This window comes from Hemiscyllium ocellatum, chromosome 5 (genome assembly GCF_020745735.1).
Source record: "Hemiscyllium ocellatum isolate sHemOce1 chromosome 5, sHemOce1.pat.X.cur, whole genome shotgun sequence".
In the NCBI taxonomy this organism is placed as follows: Eukaryota; Metazoa; Chordata; class Chondrichthyes; order Orectolobiformes; family Hemiscylliidae; genus Hemiscyllium; species Hemiscyllium ocellatum.
Genome location: NC_083405.1, coordinates 104,187,114 through 104,210,879, shown reverse-complemented (window position 1 = coordinate 104,210,879; position 23,766 = coordinate 104,187,114). Strand labels below are relative to the sequence as shown.

Below are 23,766 nucleotides of genomic sequence, written 5' to 3'. Positions count from 1 at the left end.
CCACTCTAATCTAGACTCTGGTTTCCAGCACCTGCAGTTCTTGTTTTTTACCCTGTGTGGTAACAAGGCCTGGTGTGTGGGGGTGGGGGCTAGGACATAGGAAAGTTCATACCCTAAAGTTATTAAACTCGATCTTGAATCCAGATGGCTGCAGGGCCCCCAAATGGAAAATCAGGTGCTGTTCTTCCAGGTTCCCTGCAGCCTTGTGTACTCAATATCGAGTTCAATAACTTTAGGGCTTGACCTTTCTCCTATGTATTAGCTCCCACACCTACACATCAGGCTTTGTTATCATATAGTCTACTATTATACACAACCCATTGTTAGCCACTAACAATCTCCATAAACAGCTATTCACCCTCCTAGCCAGATTGTTATCCACTCCTTTTTCTGTCCAACTATTTTCTCTCTTTGGGCCCTAGCCCCACCTATCATTTATTCCTTACTTGCTCCACCCACCCTATATTCTGCATAAAAACTGACATTTTCCTAGCTACCATCAGTTCTTAGGAAGTGTCATTGCCCCTGAAACGTTAATGCTCATTTCAAGCAATTTCTGTTTTTATTTGAGCACTGTGACTGTATCTACTCCAGATGGACAGCAACGCTTCAAGAAAGCAGTTTACCACCATCCACTCCCGAGAAATTAGGGATGGGCAATAAATAATGTGTTAGACAGTGATACCATATTGCATAAATGAATTTTATTTTTTAAAAAGGGACTCCAGCCCCTCTCTAGTGCTACTGTGGTCTGAGTCTACCACTCATCCATCTCCATGCTTACATTAGGAGAATATATACCAGTAAACTAGACCATCTTCTCAGTCCAGATAAAGGGCTTTTGCCCAAAATGTCAACTTTCCTGCTCCTTGATGCTGCCTGACCTGCTGTGCTTTTCCAGCACTACACTCTCGTCATCTTCTCGGTAAGTCCAGGTCCAGGATTCCTTTGAATGCAATCCTGAATAAACCACTTGACACAATACCCCTCACCTTTAACAATTGGGTGGATAAGCAGGGTTGAACTTTGATTTATTAACACTGTCTGCATGAAACAATTTGTTTACTGTATACATCTAGTACTTTACTGTTAAATTAAACCTTTCAATTTGTTTTTTAAAAAGAGTTTGCAGGCATTTTAACATTTTATTCATGGTCTCAGTTGGGTGAGGCCTATACAATAGGGGAACCTATATTTATACTGATATAACAGCAGTATGTCATTTTATTTAACAATCTGGGCTCACTTTCAGAACACACTATGTATTAACTATTTGCAAGAACTTGAAAGATCATCTCCAAAAGCCTGGTTTTCAAGCTTAATATCTCATCTCCTGATCGATTTTAACCAAAATAAATAATCTTGAAATGCAGATTTTATTTACATTCTAGAAGGCATTAAAGCACATGACGAGAAAAAAATGCAGCCCAAAGATGGTACTTTTCAATCGCCAACTACTCACAAATATCTATATAATGCTCTCTCACAAAAAAAACATACTCTCTTCATTGCCTGAACATTCATTCCACACAGTCGCCACCCTCTTTGTAACGTAGTTCAATCCAAACTGTTCACCCTGCCGGTTAGCCTTTTTTTTGCCGTAAAGATAAATTAAAAACAAGCTTAAAAGAGCGACACGTGCCTCTTGCAAAACACAACAAAAGAAACGTTACATGATATTTCTAAACTAAAATACTTTAAAAAAAATTCCTGTGAATATTATTGCATCATAAAAATCGACTGATCTGGGGAGGGTGTGGCTAAAGAAATGATTAAGACAAAAGCAGTATCGTACCAGCAGGAGATTTTATAAGAAGATACAGTGCGATCGAAAGGATAGCATTCTCTATGAAAGCTGGATTATTGGCGGATATTTGTTCCAAAAACCTCAACTTCTGCCATTGAAAGTGAGCTCAGCAGCCATGAGCTCTCTACAGGTGATTGGTGACACTCGCCATCCAATCACACTGCGCCTATTAGCCATTGCAAAGTTGTTAACCCCAAGTCTTCTGTGGTTGTGTTTAAATCTTGGTGATAACACACGGCTGATTTCCAACCACCAACTCCCCCCCCCTCCTTACCCTACCACCTCCTCTGATCAGAAAGCTCTGCTGTCAGGTGGGAAGGGCAACGGAACGTTTGCAAACAGCGATCGTCTGGGCTGTTTGATATTATAAAATAGACTGGCTCTGTTGTTTGTAAAACACAAGTAACATCAGATCTTCTGATAATCGCTTCGGACAGGGCTTGTCAACATCGTCCCTAGATTTAGATTGGTGAGTTTTTATTTTAAAAAAAAGAAAAAGAACGCATGTATGAAATTCTCATCTTCGTTAAATTTGAAGAATTCGAGCTATTTAAAATCTTGCTTCACTGCAACTTAATTTAGATTTTATTTTGTCTTATGTGCTGTAAATTAACAGCAGCGTGGGGAAAGATGACGAGTCTATTCCCTTTTGCTTTGGGATGGATTCCGCCCATGCTGTCGCGTCAACCGTAGCTAAAAGATACTGATAATTGCCAGCAATTTTTAAAGAGAATGGTGTGGGGAGAGAACATCCAACATTATTTTTGTTTCAAACCTTTTTCACACAATATAGCCGCACAAGAATAATATCATCGATAGTTTCCAAAATAACTTTATTGGACCGAGTCGGGACTTTTTTTTCTTCACCCCCCCCCTCCCCATTTCCAAATAGGGGTACGAGACAAAATGAGAGATCTGTATCTGCGAAGCGAAATTCCGACGTTGTAAGATACTTTTTGCAACCAGAAGGGACAAAAAGAAACAATGTAACATTGATTAATTTTCTATGTTGAATTCCAAGATGATTAATGTAACTCTTTGGTAATGATGATTGGGGAGGGGGTTTGAAGTGTTAAGGCACTGTTGGCTGCCCTTGGCTTTGAGAGAGGTACTGGGTGACATCTTTAGCTGGCTTTATATTAAGTTATGGCTGGACTAATGGTCGCTGCTTTTCTCTCTCTCTCTCTCTTGCAAATTCATGTTCCGTGTTCCGCGCCATTGGTGCGAGGTCTGAAGAGCTGTCGCTCCCACCACCCCCGCCCCGCAACAAATTTATTTTCTTTTGGCGTGGTATTTTCACTCCGCTTTGATTTGGATGTTGAAGACATTTGTTTTTAAAAAAAAGTTGGGTGCATTTTCGGATGCATTCCTGCTTTGTATTTATTTTCTCTCCCTTTTTTTTGCACACGGTGAAAGATTTACCGACGCTGGGATTGTTTGCATTGACTGACTGTTGTTGGTGGCGCTGTTCAGTGCTTCTGAGGGACTTTGGATTTAATGTCGATTTGACCAAATTGAACGAAAGGTGGTGGGGTGGAGAGAAAGGAAAAAAAGAGGGGGCGGGCATTAAAAATCAATATAACATATTCTTGTTTTTTATGTTTTTGGAGTGTGAATGAGGGATCGGATTGGGGTTACTGACTAAAGAAAGAAAGAGGAGGAAAAAGGCTCCTAACCTTCCATTTTTGCCTTGGGATTATTGATTTTTTTTCTCTCTAAATGATCTTCCGCTCATCCTCGGTGGGGCCCCTGTTTAAAATGTATTGCCCTGCTCCTTTATAGGGGCGGAGATTGGATAAATTGTGTCAAAGCAGAAACACTTTCTTTTTTATTGACAATCCGATGGATCTCCCAATATGTCCCCTGTTTCTACTCTTTGCAAATCTTCAAACGGTTCCATGTAACTTGCTCCAACCTTTCTACTGAGTTTTTTTTAAAAAAAGGAATGTGCATGTAACGTTACTGAATCGGGGAGATGTATTGCTGCAGAAATCAGGTGCCATTTTTTTCTTAAGTTTTTTTTGTATTCTGAAGAGTGACGTTGTTAATAATGGTCAAGATAAAATAAAAGATTGCAGTTTAAAAATATGCCACATGTTAGTGATTTTTCTCTTTTAAAACAAAAAATAAACGCCCACGGGTTGATTTTCTGCTTTTTGTTTAAGATGAGTAGGTAGACATTCCTAAAATTATTACATGAGGTAATGCATCTTGGATTTAAAAGTCCAGGCCTTAAGTTGGAGTTAAAGCTCTGGTGATTTAATTTGCAGTATAGTAGATGACAGAGTTGAAGGTGGATGTGTTTCACGAAATAAAACCCCATATTGTTAAATCCCTTGCGCGCACAAAATTATCACCCAGAGCGCTGTGCTCTGGAACCATCCTACAATGGCATTTGGATAGGATGGTGCAGGATGTGTGTGTAGCCATTGTATTATCACATTTGCAAAAAGCAGTAATTATTTATAGTCACAGTTACCTTTTTATTATTTCTGTACCATCTATCCAGCGAGAGACTAGTTCCAGTAGTTTTGAGTTAGTTATCTAGCACTGTGTCAGGGTAACCCACCATGTCTGAGCAGTTTTTGAATCCCTAGAGAATGCTGGATACTGATCTTTCTCTGCAGAAGAAATAGATTTTTTTCCCTCAAATATTACTGAGAACAGTAGTCTTCATTTTCATCATATAGACTAAATCTTCTAAATCAACTAATTCAGACTAAATCAAGAAATAGCTGAAATATTTCATGATGTCAGTAGAGGCTCAAATCATGGGCCCCTCTGTTACTCAAGTGTTGTGTGATCATACATCTCAGTGAATGTTTATACATGTTGATGTTTGTTAATTTGTGTTCAAAGATAAATTCGGATTTGATTTGGAACCATTCAGAAGAAAACTACTGTTTGTTCGGCTTGCCTTGGCAAATAAGGTTTCCCCCTCTCATATATCATGGCACAATTATAAAAATAATCCACCTGCTTCATTCTTGGTGACCAATGTTGAACATACGCTGCTAGTGATGGATCCCACCATGTAAATAGTGATTGCAGTCAGTGAAGTGAGGAACACCGATTGAAATAGTGAATTCAGATTTACACTCTGGATCAATTTGTACAGCTGCTATGTCTGAGTCAATTGTAAGGGTGTGTCTTTATTCACTGTGTCCAGTTTGCATGAAAACTCCCATTCTGGAATTAAATTTAGTATGCATTAATTGTTGCTTCTACTTTTAAAAGTGAAAGGTGAATATTTTCAATACAAACTACAACCTCAGTGTAATATGATAATTTTAAGGGCTGTATTTTGCACACTCTCCCTTCCAGTGCTTACATTCGTAAGCACAGAACATACATGCTTGAACCAGCTCCATCATTGCAGTGAAATCATTACTGCATCCTACCTCCATCTCACTTATTAGCCTTCCATAACAATGATGTAACAGGCTCAGGATGGAAAGCCTCCATTTTCTTACCATTCGCTGTCTTTTGTGGAGAGAGTTGCAGATTTATTTATTTTGTATGAAAATATTATTCTTAATTTTGTTTGAGTAGCTGGTTCTCATTTAAAGAATGCGTTTTCTTCGTGAAATTATTTCTTAATATTTACCTTCTCAATATTTTGAATACTTTAAACACCTCAAACAACTTATCCTTCAAAATTATGTACCAACAGTGAAGTATATTTGTGTTTGTATGTTAATGAAATCCATTCCAGACTGATTAATTGAAAATCTTCCATCAACCAGTTATATGGATTCTTAACCTGGTATTTAGTTCACAAAAACTTGTACTCTTGCACTTTATCCAATTATGGATGAAACACTGGCAATATCGGTCACACAGGCATAAAAATAGATAGTGTGGAAAATGCCACATTACTGGAGTTGCTGTTCCTCTGAGATTGGAAGTAGAGGCACTTTGGTGTGAAGTAACAACATGTTTGCTCTGAATTTTACAACTGGTGTTTTAGAATTTTAGATGACTGATTCTCAAAAGGAGAACTGTTTAATTTTTTTTAATGCCACCATATCTTCGCTTTTAAGGATTACAGAAAAAGAATGCATGTTAAGTCTGGTATCCACCATTTTGGTTCCCCTATACTGCCTTAGAATTGCTCTGATTGAGGTCACAAGGCTCGACAAAATAGACTGGAAATTGGTACTTAAGACGGAAAAGAAGTGCATGCTGAATTTCAGGATTTTAAATGCATTTTCTTTACTTTAAAAGTCTAATTATGATTGAGTGCTCCTCTGCACTTTAATTTTAAAATCGTTTCAAGCTTCAAGAATGCCATCCAACATGCTATTTTGCTTTTCTGTGCCCTCACTATAAATCTAAACTCCATGCAGTCACATTCATACTCATTCTTTTCCTAGGACTATGGAACAAATGAACCCTTCTGGTTTATCTTTCTGACTCTTCTACTTCTCCCATTTTTAGATTTCTGAGGCTTCATATTGGTATAACTAATTCATCTTGGCGTTTACTCTGTATTTTAGCCCTTTAGCTTTTACTTTCTCAAATTTTGGAAATTAATTAAAATAAGATCTGCATGTCTTTCAGATAAACAGAACCATCAAAGATAGGAAGCGGTTAAATGGAAGCTTTTTATTTCTGTTGCTATAGTTGTTCTCAATGACCTTCAATTAACTTTGTCCAGTGTAACACACAAGGAGACCGCTTAGCTCCTCTACTGTATGGATAATGTGAAGAGCTTGAAGATATGTTGAACTGTTTGGACATTTTGTGGAATGAACAGGACTTCTATCAAGATAGAAAGGAACTCATGGTAGACAAAGAAGTCAGCGGCTTAATGTGGGTTGTGATCCATCAGATAAATAGAAAGTCAAGTGACTTGGATAAACAGCCATGCAAAGCTTTTGGGGAGATGAAGAGTTTTATTACTCCTAATTTTTGTAAAACCTGGCTTTGGAAGAGGCAATGGGGCCTCTGTGTGATGGTTGTCCAGCATTCTTTCTGGACTTTAGTTTCTGTTTTACAACTGTAAAGTTATCCAGATAGAAGTAAATGTCTGAAGTTTGCAGTAAAACTGCAAGATTCTTTGACTTAATGGTAAGATCCTGGGGAGTGTTGCTGAACAAAGAGATCTTGGAGTGCAGGTTTATAGTTCCTTCAAAGTATAGACGTAGGTAGATAGGATAGTGAAGAAGGCATTTGGAATGCTTTCCTTTACTGGTCAGAGCATTGAATATAGGAGTTGGGAGATCATGTTGCGGCTGTACAGGACATTGATTAGGCCACTTTTGGAATATTGTGTGCAATTCTGGACTCCCTCCTACAGGAAGGTTGTTGTGAAACTTGAAAGGGTTCAGAAAATATTTACAAGGATGTTGCCAGGGTTGGAGGGTTTGAGCTATTTGGAGAGGCTGAGTAGGCTGAGACTGCTCTCCCAGGAGAGTCAAAGGCTGAAGGGTGACCTTTATAAGAGGTTTATAAAATCATGAGAGGCATGGATAAGGTAAATAGACAAGGCCTTTTCCCTGGTTTGGGGGACTCGAGAACTAGAGGGCATAGAAGAGACAAAGATCAAGGAACAAAGACCATTTACAGCCCAGGAACAGGCCCTTCTGCCCTCCAAGCCTAAGCCAATCCAAATGTTCTCTAAAAATGTTGGTCAATTCCTAAGCATCTGTATCCATCTGCTCCCCACCTACTCATACATCTGTCCAGACGCATCTTAAGTGAATTTACCGTGCCTGCCTCTACCACCTCTGCTGGCAATGCATTCCAGATGCCCACCATCCTCTGTGTGAAGTACTTGCCATGTGGACCGCCCCCCCCCAAAAAAAACATGCCACCTCTCCATGTGACCCCTCGCTATGGAATCCTTCACCCTGGGAATAAGCTGGTCTCTATCCACTCTGTCTATACCCTTCATGATTTTGTAAACCTCAATTAGGTCCCCCCTCAATCTCCTTTTCTCTAATGAAAATAAACCTAACCTACTCAACTCTCTTCATAGCTAGCACATTCCATACCAGGCAACATTCTAAAATCTTCTCTGCACCCTCTCCAAAGCGTCCACATCCTTTTGGTAATGTGGCGACCTGACCTGTACACAGTATTCCAAATGTGGCCAAACCAACATCCTTTCCAATTTTAACATGACTTGCCAGCTCTTATACTCAACACCCTGTCCAATGAAGGCAAGCATACTATATGCCTTGACCACTCTATCCACCTATGCAGCAACCTTCAGGGTACAATGGACCTGCACTCCCAGATCTTCTGCCCATCAACTTTTCCCAAACCTCTTCCGTTCATTGTATAATTCACTCTAGAATTAGACTTGCCTAAATGCATCATCTCACATTTGTCTGGTTTGAAAACCATCTGCCACTTTTCCACCAACTCTCCAGTCTATCTATATCCTCCTGTATTCTCTGACAGTCCCCTATGATTTCTGCTCCTCCACCAATCTTCGTGTAATCTGCAAACTGCAAACAGTGCCCTCTTCTAGATCATTTATGTATATTATAAACAACAATGGCCCCAATACTGACCCCCTGTGGAACACCACTGGTCACCTTTCTCCATTTCGAGAAACTCTCTTCAACTGCTACTCTGTCTCCTGTTGCTCAACCAGTTCTTTATCCACTTAGCTAGAACACCCTGCACACCATGTGACTTCACTTTCTCCATTAGTCTACCATGGGGAACCTTATCAAACGCCTTAATAAAGTCCATGTATAAGACATCAACAGCCCTTCCTTCATCTATCCTCAAAGAACTCTATTAAGTTGGTAAGGTATGATCTCCCCTGCACAAAACCATGTTGCCTATCACGGATAAGCCCATTCTTTTCTAAATATAAATAGATCCTATCCCTCAGTACCCTCTCCAGCAACTTTCCCACTACCGACATCAGGCTCACTGATCTGTAGTTTCCTGGAATATCCCTACTATCCTTCTTGTACAGGGGGACAACATGAGCAACCTTCCAGTCCTCCAGCACCTCATCTGTATTTAAGGATGCCACAAAGATATCTGTCAGGGCCCCAGCTATTTCCATTCTCGCCTACCTCAGCAACCTGGGATAGATTCCATCCGGTCCTGGGGATTTATCCACCTTAACCTCTAACCCACCCAACACATCTTCCCTAATAATGCCAATGTGATCCAGACTACTCAATAGGCTGAATATGAGGAGAAGGATTTAAAAGGGACCTGAGGGGCAATTGTTTCATGCCGAGGGTGTTGCGTGTATGGAATGAACTGCCAGAGGAAGTGGTGGAGGCTGGTACAAATTACAACATTTTAAAAGGCATCTGGATGAGTATATGAAGAGGAAGGGTTTCGAGGGATATCGGCCAAGTGCTGGCAAATGGGACTAGATTAATTTAGGATATCTGGTCAACATGGATAAGTTGGACCGAAGAGTCTGTTTCTGTACTGTACATGTCAATGACTCTGTGACTTTCCCACCCTCCCTCAATTGAAGTAATTGGGAAGTTGACATTTCCATGTGTCAGTGTTTTGAATGTTTTAGAAACCATGGGAAGCTAAACTGTGATAACTTCTCAAAGATGGGAACGAGTTTGATTTCCATTCATGTTGAAGCTTGTTTCGAAGGTTGATGTATAACTCAGTAATTCTGTTCTGTTTACAAGAAATCTGGTGGACTGTGAGGATTCATCAAATACTATTCTTTGTTTTTCCAGACCATTGACCAGTAAGAGTGTTTACCCTTTGTCCTTTTTAAATATCATCTCTGCAGAGCCTTTGTTGTCTTTATTTCTGTTGGGATTAAAAAGGGGGAATAGTTCTAATTCCAGATTATATTTTAGATGTTAACCAAGTTTTTAGCACTTGTTTTTACAAATGTTATTTTAGAATAAACAGATTATCTTTAAGCCCATTAAAGAAACCTGGTGACAGTCTCATTCAAGACAGCAGTACGAAAGGGAAACAGTTTTCCATTTTGTATTTAAATCGAAGCATTTTTCCTAATGGTGAGACTGGTGGAGTAGTGGGGCTTAATTACCAGCACATTCCTTCTGAACCATTCAAAACACTATATCCTTTGTATCCAATTCATTGTAGAAAGTCATCCCTTCATTTTCTTTGGACATCCTATTTATGCAGTTCCTTGCAGGCCATTACTTGCTGCATGTTTTAAAAAGAAAATCTCCTGTCTGGTTCATTTATCAAATATTTGAAGTTTGTATTCTTTGGATATCAAACTACCTTCTAATAGCAAGTGTCCCCTTATTTACTCCATCAAAGTTGTTACAATTTAGAAATACTTTGTTGGGTATCACCATAACCTCCTTTAGTTCTCAGGGAAAAAAATCCTAGCAGTTCCAAATTCTGCACATAACTGGAATCTCTCACTCGTGGTACCACTGTGGTAGATCTCCTGTGTCTTTGTACATTCCAAGTAATGGAGAGGGGGAGCAGTTAGATTTCATCTATCTTAATATTTTATGACACCTGCTGAAATGTGCAACAGTGTTGATGTCAGGCAAGGACAACGGGCCGCTTACTTGCGGAACGCTTCAGAGCTCCTCTACATTGGGGAGATGGGCCGCTTACTTGCGGAACGCTTCAGAGAACACCTCAGGGACGCCCGGACCAACCAACCCAATCACCCCGTGACTCAACACTTTAACTCTCCCTCCCACTCCACCGAGGACATGCAGGTCCTTGGACTCCTCCACCGGCAAAACATAACAACACGACGGTTGGAGGAAGAACGCCTCATCTTCCGCCTGGGAACCCTCCAACCACAAGGGATGAACTCAGATTTCTCCAGTTTCCTCATTTCCCCCCCCCACCTTGTCTCAGTCGGTTCCCTCAACTCAGCACTGCCCTCCTAACCTTGCAATCTTCTTCCTAACCTCTCCGCCCCCACCCCACCCTGGCCTATCACCCTCACCTTGACCACCTTCCACCTATCACATCTCCATCGCCCCTCCCCCAAGTCCCTCCTCCCTACCTTTTATCTTAGCCTGCCTGGCACCCTCTCCTCATTCCTGATGAAGGGCTTATGCCCGAAACGTCGAATTTCCTATTCCTTGGATGCTGCCTGACCTGCTGTGCTTTAACCAGCAACACATTTTCAACAAGGACAAGTCCAAGCTCAGCTACAATATTCTTTCATTCAGTGACTAGCTAACACGTGTTGCGTAGATTCACACATGAAGGATAATCATTTGGTCAAGATGTCAGAGGTACTATCTGGGTGTGTGTGGAATCGTACTCCCAACATGGAGGCCTTAGCTCTCCAAACCTATGTGGAACCTTTTTGCGTCTAAAGTGCTATCAGAGCTAAAGTGAAGTGAAGTGTGTGTGTGTGTAGGTAGAGCTGGTGTCAGGGTGGAGGGAGGGTGCATAGGGCGGAGGATGTTCATAATTCAGATTAAGTGATTGGAATGTGAAAAGGTCAGAATAATGGTGTATCCAACTGCCAGACTGGAAAGAATATAGTCTCACAGGGGTGGGGGAAGGGGAGAGAAGATGACAAAGAATGTAACCAGCAAAGCCAAAAGAAAGGGAAGGAATGGATTCACAATTTGAAGGTGCTGAACTCTATATTGAGTCAGAAGATTAGAAACGGTTGAGTTTGAAGATGAGATATTGCTCTTCCAGTTTGTGCTGTGATTCACTGGAGTATTGCAGCATGTTGAGGACAGACAAGTGGGTAGAGACACAAAAATTTGCAGATGCTGGAATCCAAAATAAACAGGGAGGAGGCTGGAAGAACACTGCAAGCCATGCATCATGAGGAGGTGGAGAAGTCAACATTTCAGTGTAACCCTCAAGGACAGACAAATGGGTGTGTGAGCAAGATGCTATGTTAAAATTATCAGCTGTGGGAAGGTCGGGGTCATGCTTTGCATTGACTGGAGGTGTTTTGCAAAGTGGTCACCTAGTCTGCATTTAGTTTCTGCAGTGTAGAATAGGCCACGTTGGGTACAATGAAAACAATGCATGAGATTGGAGGAGGTACGGGTGAAATGCTGCTTCACCTGGGAAGCTACCTGAAGAAGGAGTAGAACTCTGAAAACTAGTACTTGCAAATAAACCTGTTGGGCTATAACTTTGGTCTTGTATGATTTCCAACTTTGTTCACCTGGAAACACTGTTTAGGCCGTTGGATGGTGAAGGGGCGGGTGTTGCATCTTCTGAAATTATATGGGAAGGTGCTGTGGGAAATGGGAGATGTCCTGGAACCAGAATAATCCATATGTGGTACAGAGTAGCAATTCATGTGGTGCTGGAGAAACACAGCAGGCCATGCAGCATCCAAGGAGCAGGAGAATCGACGTTTCGGGCATAAGCCCTTCTTCAGGAATTTCTAAGGGCTTATGCGCGAAATGTCGATTCTCCTGTTCCTCAGATGCTGCCCGGCCTGCTGTGTTTTTCCAGCACCACATTTTTCAACTTTGGTACTCCAGCATCTGCAGTCCTCACTTTCTCCAAGTAGCAATTAAGAATGGTTGTAGAAGAGAATTGTTTGGAGGGAATACTATTTGCAAAACTATTTAGTGTTCAATGTTTTTGTGTTTAACATTTTATTCTTTGTGTAAAACCAAAGTTACTTACTTTATTCTTATTCATATGTACATTTTATAGCTCAAATGACTACTAATAATTGACGATAGAAGGCATGTGGGTTTTGTTTGGACTTTTGATTGTCCAATCCAGTAGATATTGTACTCCCAATGTGTTCACAAACAAAGTTTCCAGTCAAACATTGCCCTATTAATAGAATTAATTATTTAGTTTGATCAAAGTTATAATTTGGTAAGTCTTCAAGTCTACATGCAATCTGCCTCTGTAGACATTAATTAGAAATTCTTGAAATTCACCATATCTGTATGACTGTCAACATCTGTTAATTACAAATTAATGTTTATGGTCCAACCCTTCATCAGAACTAAAAAAATTGAGCAAGCGTTCTAGTAAAATTTGGGAAGAGAGAAAAGGGGGAAACTTCGACTATAATTAGTTAGTTGGGTGGAATTGCTGTGTTATTGCTAATGATACAGTAGATGTTGGAGTTGAAAGTATAATTATTGTTCATGCTGGTCAGTGACAGTAGCTTTCCTTTATTGCATTTGAGATGACTGATCATTTTTGATAAAGAAGCCTGTAGCAATTTTCCAAGCTCTGTTTCCTTGTTACTCAATGATCTTAAAGAGCAAAGAAAGTTTACAGCCCAGGAACAGGTCTTTTGGCCCTCCAAGCCTGTGCCAATCATTCCGATCAAAATTCCTTTTGCATAATTAAGTCTATATTATCTGTTCCATAATGCAGATCACTGTTTTGATGTGAAATGATACTCTTTCTGCTGAAACAATTATCAGAAGGAAAAAGAACAAATACATTTCTTCCTTTGCTCTTCCTTACTTTTAAAAGGTTAAGAACTGTTAATAATTTTGCCAAGTTAGTGTAAGTAATGATCTTGGCAAGAAAATCTGCACTAAAGCTGTGTAACATGCAACTAAAGTTTTTCTACCATGTCAGAAGCAAAATTTATGCCAATTTAAAGCTCCTTTGGTATGGAAAATGGCAATATATATTTGACATCCAGTGTGGGGTTACCCATCAATATGGAATCAGGGACGTGCTCTGTTTCATTTAGTGTCAAAATAATAAGCTTGCAAGGATGTGAGATTGTCACTTGGTGTCAACCTACATCATCGAGATATTAATTGGGAGCTGCTTGATTCTGATCAGATTAATTTTACCTGGAATCTGAGCCTGCATTTCTGGGTTATCATTGACTTAACTATTTCCAGCATAATTTTTTTCGTTTTTGTGTTGCAGGAATTTTACAAAATTGTTATCTGACTGAGAGTGCAGCGGTGTATTTTTCTGGGTTTTGCCTGCAGATACAGAGATAAAATTGTAAGGCGAGATATCCAAATTCTGTCTGATTTCTCCACATTAATATTGGAAGCTCACATAGGAACAGCTGTGACTACCATTCCTCCATTTTAATGTTTGTGCTTGAAATATATACAGTCACTGGACTGTTCAAAAAATTCTTTTTGTTCACATCACTGATTTTGTAGTCAGGTTGCTTTGTGAAGGTCATAAGGAAGCTCCTGTGACATCGTTAAAGTTATTGTCCCAAAGGTCTATTGGAGAGTAAAATATGATCTGATTGCTGCATTTTTCTGTAGCTACACCACCACCAAGTACTTTACCTCTTGACTTTGTTGTTCAGAACAGATATTAACTGGAATAGAAGTAAATGGACTGCTCTCAGCCATAACCTTTAGACTTTCATGTACACAGTGCAGAAATGTGAGTTCTCTTCACCAGATGCTTTGACTCAAAAAAAAATTGAAATATTACTGTTGCCCAGTAAAAAGAGCCAGCAAATCTGTAATGGATATGATCGTAAGAGTTGAAAACGATTTGTTTCATAACTTTTGGCTTTTTCTTTTGATGAGTGTAAGACGAGAGACCGTAATTAAAATGAATTTAAGGTGAAGATGAAATTCAGTGACATGTTCCATTCAAAATGGTGATCTGAGAGCTTTGAATACTCAGGCATTTCACTATATGTGTATGAACTGTTTCCCTTTCAGATATGCACAGAAATGGTGGAGTGTTTTGCAAATTGTTGTGAAGACTTTATTTTCTTCAACATAATAAGTAATGATATGGCTGCCTGTTCCCTTTGGTTCAATTTTCTTATCTCTTGTTTATAAAACAGAATTCAGGTTTTTCTTCCCCTGCTCATCTCCTGTGTGCTATAAATCACTTCTTGACTGGGTGCAAACATGTTTCCTGCTCCCAAGCTCTTCAAGCAGCCATAAGGAAGTATGCATCAGTGATTGAGAATTCATTGTTTGAAGATTTGTGTGTGTAAATCCTTATTTAGCCACTTTTAAAGTTGCAGAATTAATATATTATGCCATTGCTTGAATTCCATTCTGCCCGAAATAAAATAATTGTGACTTTAGATCAATTTTAAATTACTTAGATTAGATTACTGACAGTGTGGAAACAGGCCCTTTCGGCCCAACAAGTCCACATTCACCCGCCGAAGCGCAACCCTCCCATACCCCTACATTTACCCCTTACCTAACACTACGGGCAATTTAGCATGGCCAATTCACCTGACCAGCACATCTTTGGACTGTGGGAGGAAACTGGAGCACCCGGAGGAAACCCACGCAGACACGGGGAGAATGTACAAGCTCTACACAGTCAGTCGCCTGAGGCGGGAATTGAACCCGGGTCTCTGGCGCTGTGAGGCAGCAGTGCTAATCTCTGTGCCACCGTGCTGCCCCAAATCTTTTTGATACTTTGATGCATTTGTTTGTTAGTTTTACATATAAAATATTCACTGTCTCCATGATGCATCTGTTAAATAAAATGCTTTCTGTGAAAGTCTTCCCATGCACTTATGATCCATCAGAAAATGGAGGTGGTGGGACAATGTAACTACTAAATTCGTTTCTATATTTTGATTCAATTAATTGACTTAATTCAATCAAAGACTTAATTGATTTTGATTTGAAAAAGACCCGCCATGGATTGAAATCTTTCAATTTCCTTGAACACTAACGAAATCCTTTTAAATAGTTTACTGTAAATAGACTGGCTGTGATGGCTTCTGGAAAGCTTCAGTAAGCATTGTGTGTGTGTGTGTGTTTTATAGATAGTAAGGAATTGTTGTCACTCTAGAAGTTGTTTTATGATCTCATCCATTGTAACCTCATTAGAGGCGACATTTTCATATAGAGGGTGGTGAGTATATGGAACAAGTTGCCAGAAGAAGAGGTAGAGGTGGGTGCAATCACAACATTTAAAAGATATTTGGACAGGAACATGAATGGGAAAGATTTAGAGGGATGTGGACCGAATGCAGGCAAATGGCACTGGTTCAGTGTAGGAAACCTGGTTGGTATGGACAAATTGGGCCAAAGGGTTTGTTTCTGTGCTGTACAATTCTGACTCTGATTTTTAATTCATTTAATTGTTACTGGAAAAGGGCAGGGATTATAACCAATCAGCTAGTCAAGAAGATGGACTGACTCAATAGAAGGAGGCATAAGCAATGCTTCAGGTATACAATACTCTGGTTAGACCACACCTGGAGTAGGCAGCATGTTATAAGAGAAACCTCATGGCTTTGGAGGTAGTGAAATGTTTGTTTGCCAGAATGTAATCTGTACTACAAGGGTTAAATTACAAAGAGATTGCACAAATTAGTATTGTATCCCCTGGAATTAAAATAGTGAGTGACGTGATTGAAGGTTCTGAGATAATAGGGAGAACAGATATGATAGCTTCTCTCAATTTCCACTGTTTGGGGAGTTTAGAAATGGGGGAAAGAATCTAAAAACAATTGGGCTTTTCGGGAGTCAGGAAATGAAACATATCTTCACATGACATCATACAGTCATAGAGATGTACAGCACAGAAACAAACCCTTCAGTCCAATTCATCCATGCCAACCAGATATCCTAAATTAATTTAGTTCCATTTTCCAGCACTTGGCCCATATCCCTCGAAAGCCTTCTTATTTATATACCCATCCAAATGCCTTTATCAATGTTGTTGTTGTTGTACCAGTCTCCTCCACTTCCTCTGGCAGCTCATTCCGTACATGCACTACCCTTTGTGTGAAAACATTGCCCCTTAGGTCCCTTTTTATATCTTTCCCCTCTCACCCTAAACCTATGCCTTCTACTTCTGGACTCCCCACCCAGGGAAAAGACCGTGTCTATTTACCCTATCCATGCCCATTGTGATTTTATAAACCTCTATAAGGTCACCACTCAGCCTCTGATGCTCCAGGGGAAAACAGCCCCTGCCTATTCAGCCTCTCCCTATATTTCAAACCTTCCAATCCTGGCAACATCCTTAAATCTTTTCTGTACCCTTTCAAGAGGAGGGAGAAGTTCCAAACTTTTGCAAATGTGAATTTATGCCAGATCAGTTGTTAATTTTCAAATTAGAGGATAGATTTTAGTTAACCAAATGTTTTAAGGTATAAGGTGCACACACAAATATGTGGAGTTTGGTCATAGATCAGCCATGACCTTATTTAATGGTGGAATTACTTAGTTTTACAGTATGGAAACAGACCCTTCGGACCAGCTAGTCCATGCCGACCAGTTATCCTAAACTGATCTAATTCCATTTGCCAGCATTGAGCATCCCTTTAAAACCCTTACTATTCATGTACTCATCCAAATCCCTTTTAAACTTTGTAATGGTATCCATCTCCACTATTTCCTCTGGTGTTTTTTTAAAAAAGTTACTCCTCAGGTCCTTTATGAACCTTTTCCCTCTCACCTTAACATATGCCTTCTAGTTTTGGACTCACCTGTCCTGGGGGGGGGGCGGGGGAAGAAACCTTAGCTATTCATCCTACCCATGCCGCTCATGATTGTATAAACCTCTATAAGGTCATGTCCCAGAAGCTCTGGGGATCAAAAAGCCCCAGCTTATTCAGCCTCTCCTTATAGCGTCAATCCCAACAATGCTTTCTGAACACTTTCAAGTTTCACAACATTTTTCCAGTAGCAGGAAGATGAGAACTGAATACAGCATTCCAAAAGTGGCACCACCAATGTCCTGGACAGCCACAACATCCCAATCCTATACACACTGTACTGACCAGTGAAGGCAAGTGTGCCAAATATTGTCTTCACAAACCTGTCTATCTGTGACTTCACTTTCAAGGAACTATGCACCTGAACGTTTAGATCACTCTGTTTGACAACATTCCCAGGACCTTATACAATTAATGGTAAGTCCTGCCCTGATTTGCTTTACCAAAATGTAACCCCTCACATTTATCTAACTTAAACTCTATCTGCCACCCCTTGATCCATTGGCCTACATGATCAAGTTCCTTTGTACACTGAGATAACCACTTTCACTGTCCACTACACCTCCAATTTTTGGTGTCATCTGCTAACTTAAGAACCATATCTTCTATGTTCACACCCAAATTATTGATGAAAGGCAGCACACCCAAACACTGATCCTGGTGGCACACAACTGGTCATAGGCTTCTAGACTGAAAAAAACCCTCCCATCACCACCCCCTGTCTCCTACCTTCAAGCCAATTTTGTGTCCAGTTGGTTAGCTTCCCCCTGGATTCCAAGTGATCCAATCTTGGTGACCAGTCTATCACGTGGAACCTTTGTAGAACGACTTGTAATCCATATAGACAGTATTGCTCTGTGTTCATCAATCTTCTTTGTCATGTCTTCAAACAAAAATCAGGTTAGTGGGACACAATTTCCCACACACAACTTGAGGGGATAAATGATTGATTACTGTTCTGATGTCATCTGTTCTTATTTTTATAGTAAATAAATTATCCAAGTAGTCACACTTTTTTTTTAAAAATAACTGATCGATTGCCACCTCATGAAATTAGTTTCATTAAATGTCAGAGCTAGATTTTAACATTCACAGGAGAAATGCATCTTTCCCTTTGGATCAGCAGAGACGAAAACGTGATTTACCCACCTGCCAGTAGGCTTAACATGGGTGCTCCTCCAGAGAAATAAAAAGGAAGGGGAAAGAAGTTGGTTGTAAGTACCTTGTACCTTCAAACAAAAGTGGTGGCAGCCCAAAATACTCAAGTATGGATCCTTGATATAGATGTGCCCATAAGACCAAACTTAGTATTTTAAGAATGTTCAACCAAGGAACACCGGTACAATTCAACCAATGGAGTCATTTGAAAGATCCAACAGTGGCTGAGTCATTTCTAACAGGAAGACTTCATCATTTTCAGAGACTAATTATTGCAATGCCAGGAGGTCGCTCCAGGAGCTCCTTTAGTCGGTGCTTCATCAATGATCTCTCCTTTGTCAAGTGGTCTGTGGTGAGGCATATTGGCATATTTGTTTTAGTGTGCACCTTCATGTTCAACTTCTCCAATAACAAAACCGTCCAGTCAAAACTGTTGCAGGATGTGGACAAAATCATGGTTTGGGCTGACAAGATGATGAGTAATTCTGGATCTGTGTAAATGTCAGGGACTTATGATTGCAAATGAGAGAGAGCCCAGATTTCCCTTCACCTTCAGTGGCACTACTATACCAAAGTGCCTAACAACCAATATTGTATAAATCATCATCAATCAAAAGCGCAACTAGGTCAACCAGTCCATCAGTGTGGCTACAAGCATATTGAAGCTGTATACTCCTATCTCCTGAATATTGAAAGCTTTTCTGAGCCTTGGATCATAGGAAACAAAATAATGTAACTCCCCAATCCCATTCACTATTAATCAATTCACGGCTAACTCAACTCCCATTTGTTTATGTTTGATCCCTAAACAAGATTTCCTTCCCTAATAAGATTCTATCAGTTTTAGTTGTGAAAATTTTAATTGAAAACATCCACAACTTTGAGGGGAGATTTTGAGATTTCCACAAACTTATGTGAGAAGAATTTTGTTTAATTTGATTGAGATCCAAACAGTCCATTATATTTGCACCCAATACAGCTAGACTACTTCAGGCACTGTAGCTGCAGTATGTACTATTTACATTACAGTCATTCACCAAGGTAACTGTCCACATCTCCTAGCTTCATAATCTCTTATTACTGAGAAGGATTAAGGCAGCAATATTGTGAAATTACTCAGTAAGACTGACAGCATCTGTGGAAATAGAAAGAGTTTCAGACCATTGATCCTTTAACAGACCATTGATCCTTTAACAAACTACCTTTGTTTAAATACAATGAATATATTGTTGTTGCAAATTTTAGAATGCACTGTCTATCACCCTATAGACTTCAGGGGATTTAAGAATAGGCAATAAGGATGGATATGTCAGTGTTGCCCATGGCTTTGAAATATTGCTTCAAACGCTTTTAATGGGTATTTTCTCTGAAAACTGATAAAGGCCAATTTTATAAGATGTTTAAATTTTAAATTATCTCTAATTAAAGAAAAACATAAGTGATAAAGAGATTCATGTAAAATAAGACCATAAGACTAATAAGTAGAAGTAGGTCATTTGGTTAATTGGGTTTGCTCCACCTTTCAGTGAGGTCATGGTTTATCTGATAATCCTCAACTACACTTTGCCTTATCCATAACGTTTGATTCCCTTACTGATTAAAAATCTATCTATCTCTCAGCCTTGAATGTACTTAACAACCCAACTTCGACAGCCTTCTGCAGTAAAGAATTCAGATTCTCCACCCTCTTAAGAGAAGAAATTCCTCTTCAACTGTGTCTTAAATGGGTGACCCCTTACTCAGAGGTTATGTTCACTGGTCCTAGACTCTTCCCCAAGTGGAAACAACCCCTCCACATCAATCCTGTCAATAATCTGCTATGTTTCAATAAGGTCACCTCCTTTCTCTAATCTCCACATGAGTGCAGGTCCTATCTCCTTTTAAAAACAATTCCTTCATACCCGAGGTCAACTTGGAAACTCCACTGGACTGTCTCCAATGTAAGACAATTTCTCTTTCTATAAGCGAATCAAACTGTTCACTGTTTCTCAGCTGTGGTCTAATATGTGCCACCTTTAATTTTTTCCTATCTTTGTACTCCATTCCCTTCGAGATAATGGCCAGCATTCCTTTTGTCTGCCCTACTTTTCTGCTAAACTTGTATAAATCACAAAAAGTTAACATGTAAGGACCCCCAAATCCACCTGTACTGCAGTCTTCCTTGTTTTAAATAATATTGTGCTCTTCTGTTCTTCCTGCTAAACTGCATAACCTAACAGTTTGACCACTCATTTAATCTGCTATATCCTCCTGTAGATTCTATTAGTCTCCTCATTTGCCTTTCCAGCTGTTTTTGTATCATCTGTAAACTTGGCGATTGTGCATTCACTTTCCTCATCCAGCTGATTGTTGTACATGTTAAATAATATTGGCTTCTGCAGTGATCCCTGTGCAGTTCAAGTCATTACAGGTTACTAATCTGAAAATGCCCCTTTATCCTAATGCTCTGTCTTCTATTTGTCTCCCAATCCTCTAACCTTGGTATTATATTACCCCAATACAATGGACTCTTATCATGAACAGTACCTTTATTGAATGACTTTTGGAAATTTAAATGTTACATCATCTGGTTCCCCACTATCTATCTATCTTACCACCTCAAAGAATTCTAATAAATTTGTCAGGCATGATTCCCTCGTCATGAAGCCATGCTAACACAGCTTAATTGCATGATATGTTTCTAAATGCTCAACTACTTAGTCTTTATAATAAATTCAAATTTTCTAACATAGGTATATTAATTTGAAAAATTCAGTATGTCAGGCAGCGAGCACACCAATGCCTTTTCAAATTTACTCTTCACAACTAATTTTGGAGAAACTGTTAGGCAAAGTTCACAGCACAGAATCAGTTAAGTTAATTGTAGTTTTAAGTTTGTCCAAGAGAGAGGCTGCAGTAGTGAGTGTAGTGGATTCTTTCTTGATTATGTTTTTGGAGATAAGTCTCTTGATTAAACTTAAAATATAAACCATAGCTATTAATTTAACCTGGGGCAGTGTTTTATAGAGGAATAAGATTGTGTTATTTTCTGGGTCTGTAGATTGTGAAGGAGCAAAAATGGCCTTTGCAGTGATATGTAGTTCTTGTCAGATGTGGGAGTTTAAAGAGAGTTTAAGGGTTACTGCGGATTATATCTGTCATAAATGCTGTTGGATGCGAATCTTATCAGACCGAGTGGATCGGTTGGAGAGACAGATAGAAGCAATGAGGAATTTGCAACAACAACAGTATGTGATGGATGGTAGTTATAGGAAGGGGGGGAGGGGGAGGGAGTCTCAGATTCAGTCACATAGATGGGTTAACTCCAGGAAGGGTAAGAGAGGTAGGCAACTAGTGCAGGAGTCTTTTATGGATATACCCATTTCAAACAGGTATGCTGTCTTGGAAAATGTAGGGGGTGATGGATTGTCAGGGGAACGTAGCATACACAGCTGAGTTTCTAGTATTGAGACTGGCTCTAATGCAACGAGGGGTACGTCAGCTTCCAAGAGATTAATTGTTTTGGGGATTCTGTAGTCGGAGGTACAGACTTTGTTTCTGTGGCCAGAGAAAAAGCAGAATGGTATGTTGTTTCCCTGGTGCCAGGATCAAGGATGTCTCAGAGGGTGCAGAATGTTCTTACGGGGTGGGGGGGGGGGAAAGGGGCCAGCAAGAGGTCATTGTCCACATTGGAACCAATGATCTAGGAAGGGAAAAGGTTAAGACTCTGAAGGGAGATTAGAGAGTTAGGCAGAAGTTTAAAAAGGAGGTCCTCAAGGGTAGTAATATCTGGATTACTCCCAGTGCTGCAAACTGGTGAGGGCAGGAATAGGAGGATAGAGCAGATGAATGCATGACTCAGGAGCTGGTGTATGGGAGAAGGATTCACATTTTTGGATCATTGGAATCTCTTGGGGTAGAAGTGACCTGTACAAGGACGGATTGCACCTAAATTGGAAGGGTACTAATATACTGGCAGGGAAATTTGCTAGAACTGCAAAGGAGGATATAAACTAGTAAGGTGAGGGGTGGGACCCAGGGAAATAGTGAGGAAAGAGATTGATCGGAGTCGGGTACAGCTGAGAACAGAAGTGAGTCAAACAGTCAGGGCAGGCAGGGACAAAGTAGGACTAATAAATTGAACTGCATTTATTTGTATGCAAGGGGCCTAATAGGGAAGGCAGACGAACTCTGGGCATGATTCGGAACATGGGACTGGGATATCGTAGCAATTACGGAAACATGGCTCAGGGATGGGCAGGACTGGCAGCTTAATGTTCCAGGATACAAATGCTACAGGAAGGATAGAAAGGGAGGCAAGAGAGGAGGGAAAGTGACATTATTTGATAAGGGATAGTATTACAGCTGTGCTGAGGGAGGATATTCCTGGAAATACGTCCAGGGAAGTTATTTGGGTGGAACTGAGAAATAAGAAAGGGATAATCACCTTATTGGGATTGTATTATAGACCCCCACAATAGTCAGAGGGAATTTGAGAAACAAACTTGTAAGGAGATCTCCGCTACCTGTAAGAATAATAGGGTAGTTATGGTAGGGGATTTTAACTTTCCAAACATCGACTGGGACTGCCATAGTGTTAAAAGTTTAGATGGAGAGGAATTTAAGTGTGTCTAAGACAATTTTCTGATTCAGTATGTGGATGTACCTACTAGAGAAGGTGCAAAACTTGACCTACTCTTGGGAATAAGGCAGGACAGGTGACTGAGGTGTCAGTGGGGGAGCACTTTGGAGCCAGCGTCCATAATTCTGTTTGTTTTAAAATAGTGATGGAAAAGGATAGACCACATCAAAACGTTGAAGTTCTAAATTGGAGAAAGGCCAATTTTGACGGTATTAGGCAAGAACTTTCGAAAGCTAATTGGAGGCAGAGGTTTGCAGGTAAAGGGATGGCTGGAAAATGGGAAGCCTTTAGAAATAAGATAACAAGAATCCAGAGAAAGTATATTCCTGTCAGGGTGAAAGGGAAGGCTGGTAGGTATAGGGAGTGATGGTTGACTAAAGAAATTGAGGTTTTGGTTAAGAAAAAGAAGGAAGCATATGTCAGGTATAGACAGGATAGATCGAGTGAATCCTTAGAGTATAAAGAAAGTAGGAGTATACTTAAGAGGGAAATCAAGAGGGCAAAACGGGGACATGAGATAGCTTTGGCAAATACAATTAAGGAGAATCCAGAGGGCTTTTACAAATATATTAAGGATAAAAGGTTAACTAAGGAGAGAATAGGGCCCCTCAAAGATCAGCAAGGCGGCCTTTGTGTGGAGCCACAGAAAATGGGGGAGATACAAAGTGAATATTTTGCATCAGTATTTACTGTGGAAAAGGATATGGAAGATATAGACTGTAGGGAAATAGATAGTGACATCTTGCAAAATGTTCAGATTACAGAGGAGGAAGTGCTGGATATCTTGAAACGGTTAAAGGTGAATAAATCCCCAGGACCTGATCAGATGTACCCGAGAACTCTGTGGGAAGC

At 40.0% G+C, this 23,766-nt stretch overlaps 1 protein-coding gene across 1 annotated transcript in view; it reads left to right on the top strand.

The window, feature by feature from the left end:
• Positions 1–2,071: 2,071 nt before the first annotated feature.
• The window catches only part of LOC132815811 (enhancer of polycomb homolog 1-like), a 238,959-nt gene continuing 217,264 nt past the window's right edge, over positions 2,072–23,766 (top strand). Inside the window, exon 1 of the mRNA XM_060825074.1 lies at positions 2,072–2,276. The gene's annotated coding sequence lies outside the window, so the exon portion shown is untranslated. The remainder of the gene's footprint in view (positions 2,277–23,766) is intronic.